Source organism: Rhinatrema bivittatum, chromosome 7 (genome assembly GCF_901001135.1).
Source record: "Rhinatrema bivittatum chromosome 7, aRhiBiv1.1, whole genome shotgun sequence".
Lineage (NCBI taxonomy): Eukaryota > Metazoa > Chordata > Amphibia > Gymnophiona > Rhinatrematidae > Rhinatrema > Rhinatrema bivittatum.
In genome coordinates, this window is record NC_042621.1 from 233117739 (window position 1) to 233130754 (window position 13016).

The following is a 13016-nucleotide window of genomic DNA, read 5'->3' on the forward strand; positions in this document are numbered from 1 at the left end:
TAATGCAAATGCTTATTTAGAATTCACCAATCCTTTTGTATTTTAGGAAAGGGGCCCTGGCATTTTGGGAAATATATACTTTGAATTCCACTGGTGTGAGTCTGTGTGTTTGGGTGGGGGGAGGGTTGACTGGTGAGAGGAGAAGTGACTTGGGTAAATGTATGGGGTGACAGATGGAAGAGAGTCTGATTGGGGTGGTGAATGGAGAGAAAGATGCAGCCTGGTGTGTGTGTGTGTGTGTGTGTGAGGGGGTAACCTGTCACACCCCCCCCCACACACACAAACACACACATACACACACCAGGCTGCCTCTCTTTCCCCCCATACAGTCACCCCAGTCACTTCTCCTCTCACTAGTTCCATTCCATATACAACAGACTGTCTTTCTCTCACAGGTCACCACCCCAACCAATCTCTCTCCTATCACCCCATAGTCACCCCATTCATCCCCTCTCACGACTCATCACTCCAATCAGTCTCTCTCTCACCCCATATTGACACCTCAGTCACCCCCCTCTCACCAGTCACCCCCCCACACACACACACACTCAACAGGCTGCTTCTCTCTTACCAGTCACCACCCCAACTAGACTCTCTCCCACCCTCCACCCCATACATTCACCCCAGTCACTTCCCTTCTCACCAGTTACCACCCCCCTATCCAAACACACAGACTGACACCAGGGGAATTAAAAGTGTGCATGTACCAAAATGCCAGGGTCCCTTTCCTAAAATACAAAGGGATTGGCAAATTCAAAATATGATTTGCAATACACGTTTTTGCATTTGCTGACTAGAAACTTGATGGTATTAAATATTTATTATATCAATTGTTTGCTTATGTTTGTTACCAGGCACTGGTCATCCCCCCCCCCCCCCCCCCCACAAATACCACCTTGCAACCTTGGCAACAGAACAAGAAACTACGGGAATGCATAATCATAAGTCTAGCTAACAAACTGCTCCCCCACCAAGTGACACTTTTTAACTGATTGCTAACATTAGTCCCGTTAGTGCGACTAACATGAAATACAAATTTTTTATGAAATTTTGTCTTTTCTTTTTCATTTCGTGGTGCTTCTGAAAAGAGATGACATAGACAATTTCGTTGCCATTATATATTTCATTTAAAACAAATGCACATCTCTAATTAAAAGCATAGGAAAGGTCTAGAAGGACCAAAAAACAAGTTTCCCATATCTAATTATCTCAACATATCATCTAGCAGGGACACTAAACCCCCCTCAGTATTATCACCTAGCATATATATATGCAATTATCTTGTACTTGGCATACATTCTGTTTTAAAAACACCAAAAGTATGTGTGTATTTTCAGTTTCACATGCATATTTATGTGCAAAAAAAGAGGCGGTCTTGGGGTGTTTGGGGGCAAGAGCTACTCTTGGGGAGAGTTCAGAGTGAAGAACTAGGAGGGTCTCAAAGACTAGGAGAAGGACTAGGTGAACTGGTAGAGGTATTGGCAAACTGGTGATTACAATTACATATGCATGCTTTAAAATATACAAGGTTCCTGCGCGTATACAGGATTTTATATACGAGCAAGTAATGATTTTTATCACCTGTAAAACATGCAAGAATACTTTCAATGCATTGAAATGCATGCTTTCAGTGCATTAAAGGTATTTGCATATAACCAGACATACTTGTATTTTATAATCTGCATGTAACCCATACTCACAGGTTATAAAATATTATTGTAGATCTCATGTGGCCATGTATGAGCAGACTGTATATGGGGCTGCATGGAATTGTTTGAAAGTTACCCTTAAAGTATGTGGATAAAAACATGTTTACACATGTAAATTTTCATTTTGATAATCGCCCCCTCGGTGTGGATACTCACACTGTTCATCAAGTGCGTATTTTTATCTGCACAAAAAAAGGGGATGGGGACTGTTTGTGGAGTGAATGTACTCTTTGGTATGTAGCAAGATTCAAAGAGTTCTCATTGTGAAAGGAGCAGTTAGAATTCACTGTTGTCAAATTTAAGAATTTTCCTGTTCCAAATATAAAAAAAAAGAGAAGCCAGTATGAAGGAATCCTGATTGCTGTTTAAATGGCACTGTTAGCTCACAGAGGTCTGGTCTAGCCTCCCTTGATACTTCTCTGTGACCCCAGCCCTTGAGTCATGACTGTGATACTACAAGTTACCACTATCATTGCTCAGCTAAGAAAAATATAAAGAAATTTATGGGGAGAATGAAGGGGTTAATACCTGTGTAACAGGTATCACTGGTAACTTGAAAGACATTTAATCATGAATCCACCATGTTGGAGGTTCCAAATAGGTCCCGGAGACTCTCAAATAAATTTGGTGTTCAGGATATTCACTATGGACTTGATTCACTAACGGGGATATTTTCAAAGCCTGGCATGCAGAAATCCTGGCAGATATATTGTGTGTGCACCACGCTGAGCGCATTTTCAAAATGACCCAGGACAAGACAAGAACCAGGAGTCCTTGCTGAGGCAAAGGTGAAGCGTCAAAAGAGCCCTTTTACAGGGCAACTAACAGTGATGTCATCTCAGAGAACTGCAGATTTTTCCCGCCATGAATCTTTTAAGAGAAGTGCCATCATGCACCTAGGGAGACACTAAGCAGGAGAGGCAGGTATTAGCTGTGAGTTGGCGGCATTTCCAGCATTAGGGTGAGTGAAGCAGCTAGTGCGCCTGTTCCGTGAGCAGCGAACATAACAGAGCCAATAGCACAAGTCAAAGTTAGTTATAGGCTTGAACCAATCCAGACAGAATTTAATAGAATATAGTATCATTACTGATAAACCTAAAAAGACTTACTATTCTTTTTGGATATAATTAGCAGCCTCACAACTTTAAAAGCTATTTCATGTTGCCTGCTCATTACTACTGTTAATATGAATAATATTACATTGAATGAGTCCTTTTGCAAGAATTTGTTTGCTATTGCCAAGACAAGGTCAGCCTTGTTATCTGTGGCTGCGCCTAGTCACCACTTACCAGCTATACCATAGACTTGTTTACTGACAGTCCTTTGTGAGAAGTTTTTGATCTAACAATATTTCTGAAGTTTCTGAAATAATATCAGAGATGAATGATAATCTTATGTTCTATCAGTTATTCATTAAATTATCTTTGATTAAGTTTTGATTAATCAGCTTTGATTAAATATTTCCATAATGATGTGTGAGCAACTATATTGCTTCTACTATTCCTTATCCGAGGGCATTTTACCTTCACTACTAAAAATCAGCTTCATGCAACTGGTGTTAAAAAATGACAACTTCAACCCATTAAATCTGATAAATTATCAGCCTATATTATCATTGCCTATTTTACTTAAAGTTAATCAGAAAATACTTGTGAAAGAACTACATTATTTTCTAGACAAAAATAACTAGAAGATTTACAGATGACACAAAATTATTCAGAGTAGGTAAATTACAAGCAGATTGTGATAAATTGCAGGAGGACCTTGTGAAACTTTAAGATTGGGCATCCATATGGCAGAAAAATATAAAGCAGAAAAGTGCAAGGTGATGCATATATAGGGAAAAGTAACCCATTCCATAGCTACATGATATTAGTTTGCATTTTAGGAGTTACCACCCAGAAAAAAGATCTTGGTGTCATAGTTGATATTACTTTGAAATCATTGGCTCAGTGTGCTGTGGCAATCAAAAAAGCAAACAGAATGTTAGGAATTATTAGGAATGGAATGGCAAATAAAATTGAAGATATCATAATGCCTCTGTATTGCTTAATGGTTAGACCGCACCTTGAATACTGTGTGCAAGTCTGGTGCCACATTTCAAAAAAGATATAGTTGCACTGGAGAAAGTACAGAGAAGGGCTACCAAAATGATAAAGGGCATGGAATGGCTCCCCTATGAGGAAAGGCCAAAGAGTTTAGGGCTGGTCAGCCTGGGGAAGAGATGGCTTTGGGGAGATATGATAGAGGACTATAAAATCATGAAAGGACCTGAACGGGTAAATGTGAAATAGTTATTTACTCTTTTGGATAATACAAGACTAGAGGGTACTTCATGAAGTTAGTAAGTATCACATTTAAAACAAATTTGAGGAAATTATTTTTCATTGAATGCACAATTAAGCACTGGAATTCATTGCCAGAGGATATGGTTAAGACAGCTAGTGTAGCTGCGTTTAAAAAAGGTTTGGATAAGTTCCTGGAGAAGTCCATAAACTGCTATTAATCATCAATAGAGAATAGCCAATGTTTGCTGCCAGCATTAGTAGCATGGTATCTATTTAATGTCTGAGTACTTGCCAGGTACTTGTGACTTGGATTATTTAAACCAGCAGTTTTTGGGGGGTTCTAAATAGGATTTATTTCAAAGCACAGATTTCACAGGCAATCAGCATAAGGATTCCTTTAACACAGTGATTTGAATAATAAATATAAGTAGTTTTCTCAGGTCATAGAACCAGGACAGTTTTCAGTCTCAGGTTAAGAGCTAGCTCTAGTGCTGGGATGGAAATAGCAAGGCTACATAAATAAAGACCAGTTCAGTTCAAGCACTTTTTACAAGAAAAGCAAATTTGCTTGGAACCTGGCACTGATATAATATACGTTTTCACCCACACATGTCATTAGTGACTAGTCCACTATTTACCATGCAATCTAAGTGTTAGCAAGCTTTAGTGACTCAGATCCTTTGAGTAATCTTTTACTCTCAAACAGATGGTACCAATGTTCTTCTAGTATTTATTAGCACATTTTCAAAACTACTGTATTATCCCTACAAATAAAATGTATCTATGGAAAAAATATATTGATGGATACACATTGCGTGTGATTACAGTGATTAGTACAAATCTTTTCCTGCCATCAATATTAACACTCATGTTTACCATGGTTAGATTGGGATACTGTTGAATAGAGATATGACAACAGAACTCAAAAGTGCATTTGGCAGATTTCAGCCTGGTTCAAGTTTGATGGAATTTTAAGATTTGTTCCTTTGCATCCAGCCTTTGTTTAGATGACCTGATTGCAATTGACCCGCAATTTCCACCAATCACACATGCTGACATTTCTTATCCCTACTAATTACAAAAGTCCTTAATATAGCTCATATCATAATAGAAAGTGCTGTGGGACATTTGCCAAATCCTTAAATTTTTCCCTTTGGGGCAAAGCTCCATATAGGTGTAGAAATCCTTTGGGATCAGCATTAAATATCTTTCGTTATAAAAATAAAAAAAGAACAACTTTAGAATAAGAGTTAGGGTTAGGCAAAGGAGGGAGAGGTTACTGGAATGGATAGCCCCCCCTGCCTGTACAAAAGCAGGTTGCACCATAGATCAGCATGGCAGTGCAGATTTGTTAAGGAGTTGGGTGGAAATAGGATCTTTTTATTGTTTGAAGTTTTTCTTATTCCAGGGACCAAGCCGCATGGTCCCTGATCCAGGAAAGGAGGGAGGGATATACCTGTTCCAGTACACAACCAGCGAGTTGCCTTCGCTGTTATTTTGAGATTCTGCTGAGTTTTTGCGAGACCCCTGTTCCTAGCTTGGGAAAGGATTTTGGGGAGTCCTTATTTGGAGTGGCTAGGATAGGGATGACTCTACCCACTCCAGCTCACAATCCGTGGTTGGTGACTGGTGGTGACCTGCTACAGGAAGATTCCAGTTTTTGGACATTTGAGTGAAAAAAAATTGTTTTGAAGAACTAAGAGGAAGATGTCGCTGCCACCCTTCCTGCCCAAAAGTGGAGAATGCTAGAAGAGATGAATTTTTCCTGCTGCCTGGTTCTTTCATCCAAAAATACCCATGTGTCATCTGGAAAACAGAACTGTGAGTAAGATCTTTGTGAACAACTTGGGAGATGCCATCCAGAGTGTTCACCCCGGAAAGAAGAGTACAAGTAGAAATTGTGCAGTGTATATAGGGCCATTGCAACCCACTGTACAAGCTGTACACGTGCACAGGGCGGAAGCCGGGAGGGGGCAGCGGACTGAGGGCCGTGACCAAGATGAGTGAGCTGCTGGTGCCACTGCGCAGTGAAGATGAGGAGGAGCCATAGGGCCGCACGATGGTTCCCAACCTATATGGCGATGATGAGGAAGAGCTGCAGGGCCATACAGCAAAGATGAGCTGCTGCAGGGCTGCGCGGCTGTTCCCAACCCTCCACATGGTGAAGATGAAGAGGAGCTGCAGGGCCGTGCTGTTCCCAACCTGTTAGGTGGCCACAAGGAAAAAAAGACCATGAGGAAGTTCCCAACCTGCCCACAGAAGAAGTGGAGAGCCTGGGCTGCTGGGAGAGGCCTTGTTATATGTGTGAGCAGGAGGGAACCTGTGTGTGTGTCTAAGCATGTGTATGTGTGTTTGAGCATGGGTGTGTGTGTCTGAGTAGAAGCAGAGCATGTGTGGGTGTCTGAGCATGTGCTTGTGAGAGGAGGCAGAGACATGTCTGAGCATATGTGTGTGTGTGTGAGAGGGAGAGAGAGAGAGAGCATTGAGACAAATTTAAACTCTAGGGATGAAAGAAAAAGAGGTCTAAATAGTACTAAGTTCTTTTTGAGTAGTATATTCTTCAGTTTATATCAGGAAAGGTTGAGGTATTGAAGCATAGAATGTTCTCTTTGTGTGTGTGTCTGAGCATGTATGTGTGTCAGTATCATATATGTGAGAAAAAGACGGATCTTGTGTGTATGTGAGTATGTGTATGTAAGAGGGGACATGTGTGTGTGAACATGTGTATGCAGCAGGGACATGTGTGAATGTGAGAATGTGTGTGAGAGGGAGCAGGTGCATGTGAGCATGTGTATGTAAGAGGGAGCAAATGTGTGTATGAGGGAGAGAGCATATGTATGTATGTATATGTATATATATATATATCTATGAGAGAGAGAGAGAAGAAAGCTTATTCATCCCTCTCTCATTAATCTCAGAGTGACTGGAAATCAAAAGTTTCCAGGTATGGACAGCATGAATTATTTTATCCTTAATAGTTTTAACTTTTGGATGCTGTTTGATTGTCTTCTGTTTTGAAATATTTTATTGTTTGAGAAATTTAAAACATTCTTTATGAGTTTTTAATTATTGGATCTTCCATTCACCAGCTGTTTTGAAATATGTTTTTATTAGTATGTTTATAGTATTATAATTAATATATTTATTATATTTCTTGATTTTATTGTTTATTGTCTAAGGATTCGTGATGGTTTCTGTTTTTCTATTAGTGCACTGCGTAGAGTCTGACTTGTTGCAGATTTCCTATTCAGTTTCTGCCTGCATATTTCTATTTATACTTTAGAGATTCTTTTTCCTATATTTGGTGAGGGTCTGCCTGTGTTCCACTTGAGTTACTGAGGAGAAGTATTCTGCTAGCGTGCAGGAATGTATAGCAGCTTCATTTGCTCTGTTTTTCTAATATGAGGTGCAGTGGTGTTCTAGGGCCTGGCGTAATATTTGCAGAGTTGCCTTTTCAAAGGTAGGGTTGTTACATTTTTAAGTACTGGCAATTAGTGCTCTTTTGGTGTGGAAGGTTTATTCAATTTTAATTGTAATTTACACATGGCTTTCTGAGGGTCAAGCCCGCACATAATACACATTACAGTAGCCCTAATGCCATATGGGTCCCAAGTGTCTTTTATTTTGTAGGGTTTTTTGGTTGGTACTAAAGAAATGCATGCAAATACTTGTTGTGGTGTGTGTGTGTGTGTGTGTGTGTGTGTGTTGGGGGGGGGGGTGCAACACAATAATTGTTTGCACAGGGCAGCAAAAAAGCTAACACCAGTCCTGACAGTGTGAAAGCCCTGTTTGTTTGCCTGGAGGTTGAGCCCTTCCCAGGCCCAACTGCTGAGGGACACTTGCAAAGATAAGGAAAGTTGGAAGACTGTGTCAACAATCTGTTAAGCCAAGAACTGATGGGTATACTGCCTCAAAGTTGTTTTTTTGAATAAATTGCCGTAATAAAGTTTTGTTTAGACGCCCATCCTGAGAGTCCCAGAGTATTTTGTTGGCACTCACATCTCTCTAACATAAAACCGAACAGAGACCTCTCCAGGAGAGAGAGAGAACAAATGAATTACCCCTTCACTTTAAGTCTTGGAGGAGTATTTTCCCCCCCCTCCCCATCGGAAAGAACCTGACACCCACCCTCCCCTGCCCCGGGGCTGTGGGACAGAGAGACAGATAGAAGTTTAGGCCCGGGATCCAGTCTACCCCTGCCTTCTGCTACTGGAACAGGGGCTACACACGAGGGGTTTTTTGCTCTTTTTTTTTTTTTTTTAAGAAGAACACCCCCACCCCATTTTTAGAAGTTGCAGGAAAATAAAGGCTTGGTCAAAAGATTATTATTTCAAAATTATGCAATCAAATTGTTTTGCAAGAGTTTTGTATTTTTTTTGCCCCAAACATTATTTTGGTCTTAAAATGGCCCTAGTTTGATCCAGTTAAAATGAAAATCCATGCAAATTATAACTACTTTTTACAATATAGAATTATTTATGATAGTTAATTATAAGTATCCCTTCTGAGCTGGAATAGTGTGTCATCTGTGATGTGGGTGAATGCATCTGCTAGTATATTTGACCCACAAATAAATGAAACCCAGATTTCTGTTATGATGACAAACCTATAAAAATCTATACAAAGTTAATTTTAGCAGGAAGGCAATCCATATTTAATTTCACAACTACAAACAAATGTACAGATAACATTAAAACATTTGTTAAAAAATTGCATCATGTATTTTGCATCATGCAATTATGACATCATAACTATGTCACACTGGAAAATGTATCAATGTGTTACAAAGAAGGTACTGGATTTTTAACTAGAAAAAGGTTACATTTTGGTGAAGGGATGCCTACAAACTGTATTTTCTTTCATAAAAGGTGATAATTTTTCATCTGTATGTCAAAACATCAAGCAAACCTATGATTCAGTTTTGTTTTGTTTTTATGAATTAAATTTCAGCATTATGGAATGACCAGTGCAGGTGGCATATAGTTGTAAAGATATTAGAGTAATAAGGAAATACTATGCTGAGATGGGTACAGGCATTAGTTTTCAGGGATTAAAGCAGAACCACAGAGGTAATATTTTTTGGCTATCTTTTTTAGCTTCTTAGTAACGTTTGTGAAAGAATTAATACAAGCATAAAAGGATTAATCATGGGTAGTTTCAAAATACAACCCAAGTGACACAGAATTCTGTTTAGTGTTTGTGTCATAAAAATATATTCTTAAACCCCAAAGCTTTGTATGTTCATTAAAAGTATATACTATTTAGTGTTGTTTCAAGGCAAGTGCAAATTTATTTCCCAAGTGACTAGAAACCAATTTTACATGTGTGACTCAGTGCAGCATTTTCCTATCCATATTTGTAAGGATGTTTCACTAGTTCTAATTCTCCATTTGAGCTCCTGACATTGAGATATGTTTTCATAAAAATTACAGCTTGTAAAAAGAAGACATCTATGTTTAAAAGCTGTTATTAGTGGTGACACACACGTTCCAAAAATGCTTTCTATGGTGCAATCAGTCCAAGAACAGATGCCATACACCAAGAAAGTATACTTGATATTATCAGGATATTGTCAGTTTTCATTTAATTTGACTTATTCCTATATATTATTCAAATGAAATAAACTGAGAGCCAAATTAAACCTTTGCCTGTTTACTGTAGCAGAACTGTGCAAGCTGATATGCGGCCACTCTGACATTTTTAAAATGGTAATCTATGGGAGTATGTGATGAAAGAAGAGTCTCTTTTATTAAAAATGTATGTCACCCAAGTACTTGTGTCCTTTCACTCACTATTTGTAGACAATAAGCAGACCCTTCAGCAGCCAAGCTGACCAAGAACAAAATTACTTTTTTTAATCATATATCAGGCATCCTCATTGTCACCTCAAAACAGGCAGAGCAAACTAAATCAATCCTTTTCAACTTAGAACAGGTGTAGAACAACCTTGTCCTGAAGGATCCCCAGCCAATCGGGTTTTCAGGATAACAGCAATGAATAAGCATGAGATAAATTTGCCTGCACTGCCTTTATAGCACACAAATTTTAATTTTCAACGTTTTATTGTTTTAAATAAACAATACAGTAACGCAACGGACCGGAGGTGCTGTGACACTTGAACACCCCTAGACAATTACAGAAAAAGAATAATAGATACATGAGTTCCCCAACTGTCCCGCCACACCAATCCTCCCCCCCCCCCCCCCCCCCCCCTCCACCAGACAAACCACAACATCAATAAACAAGTCCATACTGTGTGTCCTGAAAACCTGACTGGCTGGGATTCCCCCAGGACAAAATTTGGGAACTTCTGGCTTAGAATAAGAAATTTTACCAAAGGATTCTATTTTCTGGGATGCATGTCCATAGTCCACAGATATAGGTGGATCTGAAAAACATTCCTCCCCTGTCAGAGTCTCATGATCCACACCCCCCAAAAGTCTTGAAAATACACAGACATAGCAATGTCACAAGCTTTCTTTCCTTTCATAAAGTAGGCTAGAAATGCATATATGAGAAAGAAGTAAAAAAAAAGTGAGCCTCCGCTACAACCACCCTTTCATACAACCAGATGACTTGCATGAAGAAGTTGGCATTATTATTTCTTCAGTAAACACAAGTGGATGGATCGGTATAAAACAGGATTTTATTGAAGCTTGCCCGACTCTGGCCGAGTTTCGCTCAAAGAGCTGCCTCAGGGGCTTAAAAGCCACTTGAATTGGCTAAAAACATCTTAAAACTATTGCATAGCAGAGTCAGAGCAGTATTACACAGCAGGTTTTTTAACCTGTATTCTGATCAAGTACTTCTAAAAGTCAAGGCTTTAAAAGTAGTGGGATTGCATTCCCACTCGCCGCTCAGCATAGATTAACGCGAGAAGAGCGAGGCAAGGACATCAGGATTCCAGACCATGGACGTGGAAGATCCTCTGCTCCACGGAATGAGTTATTCCACCAAGCGCCCTACACACCCCAGCCAGGGTGGTCGCAGACCACTAGGGCCAGTGCGCGCCCTGCACAACCCAGCTGGGCTGGTCGCGGACCACTCAGGGACTGGACATGGTGGAGCTTTGACAGATGCAGGACAGGATGGATATCAAGAAGAGACATCAGGATTCAGATTTGGATCAGGAAAACTGGAGACACGAAGGACTTTGGAAACATCAGGAAACATGATGGACGACAGGGCGACATGAAGGACATCCAGAGGAGAGACCAGGAACATGGACGATGAGGGATCCCACGAAGAAGAGAGACGCCGGGCAGGAGCAGGAAGCAGAAAAGTCCTAGGGAGGACTAGCCCCTTGCCAAGGCAAGGAGGAACAGACTACTGAGCCCTTTTGTAGGGCTCTGCAGGAATAGCCCAGGGAGGAGTCCACAGGTGGGGCCTGGGGCATATCCGGCCGCGGGCCCTTTAAATTGAAGAGAGAGGTGCGGCCTCACCCCTTAGGAGGAGGAGTGCAGAACCCTGGAGAGCAGTGTCCCTGCTGCACAGACGCAGGAGCAGGACTGGGCCGTGAAATAGGCCCTGACGTAGGAGGCGGCTTCCTGCCACAGAGAGACAGGCTGAGGAGTGGCTTCTAGCTGCAAGGAGGCCGGGGACCGCGGCCTCCGGGCCGTGAAGTGGATGACGTCAGCGGCTCCTGCTGCTCCGGAATGCCAGCATGGCCCCGCCATGCCGAAGCAAGAAAGCGGCCTCCGGGCCGCAGAAGAATGGCGGCAGCAGCTCCAGCCACACGGAAGGCTCCAGGGCAGCCTCCGGACTGTAAGGTAAGCACCTGCTCACGGCTAGGCCCGCGAGCAGGAGCTCAACAGATGGTCACTTTATTCTGTATTTGGTGAGGGTCTTTCTGTGTTCTGCATGTGTGACCCAGGTAAGGGTATTCTGCAAGCTTGTAGTTTCTGTGTTGGGATCTATAGCAGCTTGGCTTATGCTGTTTTCCTAATAGGAGGTGTATTGGTGTTAGGGTCTGGTTAAATATTTATAGTGTTGCCTTTTCATAGATAGGGTAGTTTGAATGAGTTCCATAATGCAGGTGTAACTTTTTACGCATTAGTTTATGTACATTATTGCAGATCCTGGGAGTCTGTTAAGTGCTATATTTCTGTTTTTATTTCTTCAGTTTTGTACTGAATGCAGAGTGGCTTTTTTGGGTCTCCATTCCAGTTTCTGTCTTCATATTTGTAATTTGTGGTCTTTCTGTACTTGGTGAAAGTCAATTCTATGTGTGTGACCGATGTGATGTATTTATTACATGTAGGCATTTGTATCAATATTATTTGTTGTGTTTTCTCAATAGGACATGCATTGGTGGTAAATTACTGTTTTTTCATAAGGAGGTCTATTGCGCCTGGTAGGAGAGAGTGTTTATGTTCTGATACTGAGATGACAACAGAAATATCTTTTTTTGTATGGTAAATTGAATGGGGAATTCCTATTTTTTTCTGTACCCATTGTTGGGGGGTCAGGGCAGTTTCTGTAGATACAAAGTATATGTTTACATTCAACCCCATGAAGATCATGTGCTCAGTGTGTCAGACATGTGAGAACCATCTGTCAGGTGTGTTCCGACAGAGAGTTTGAGAAGCATTGGACTAGGCACATATATTAAGGAAATCAAAATAGTGTCAGGAGTTTAAAGGAAAATGATTAACACTAGGCAAGCAGCATTATCACCCCTAATAACACTAGCCTGTGTCTTTATCATATCATCATTACTACAATCTGAGATACTTTGCTCTTTGTTGGCAATATTGTCATCAATTACAACTGAAATAAGCAATGCAAAAATCTAAGTAAGCCTTCTTCAAATATAAACTGTTCCAGGATTAAGGTCTGATTTTTAAAAGCAGTTACATGATTAAAAATGGGTTTTGCATGTGTAAATGTACTTTACCCATGTTAGTGGGCTTTTGAAAATTACTACAAAATATGCTATTGAATTGTCCTTAGGATTTACCTGTGTAAGTGCACTTTATGTGGGTAAATGGCTTTTGAAAACTGCTACGACAGTAGTTAC

At 40.6% G+C, this 13016-nt stretch overlaps 1 protein-coding gene and 1 long non-coding RNA gene across 3 annotated transcripts in view; one reads left to right on the forward strand and one right to left on the reverse strand.

Moving 5' to 3' along the window:
• ADGRA1 (adhesion G protein-coupled receptor A1) overlaps positions 1-13016 on the reverse strand; it is a 1158413-nt gene that overhangs the window by 795065 nt on the left and 350332 nt on the right. The window lies entirely within an intron of this gene.
• LOC115095800 overlaps positions 7333-13016 on the forward strand; it is a 70674-nt gene continuing 64990 nt past the window's right edge. Inside the window, exon 1 of the long non-coding RNA XR_003857878.1 lies at positions 7333-7457. This is a non-coding gene — a long non-coding RNA (uncharacterized LOC115095800). The remainder of the gene's footprint in view (positions 7458-13016) is intronic.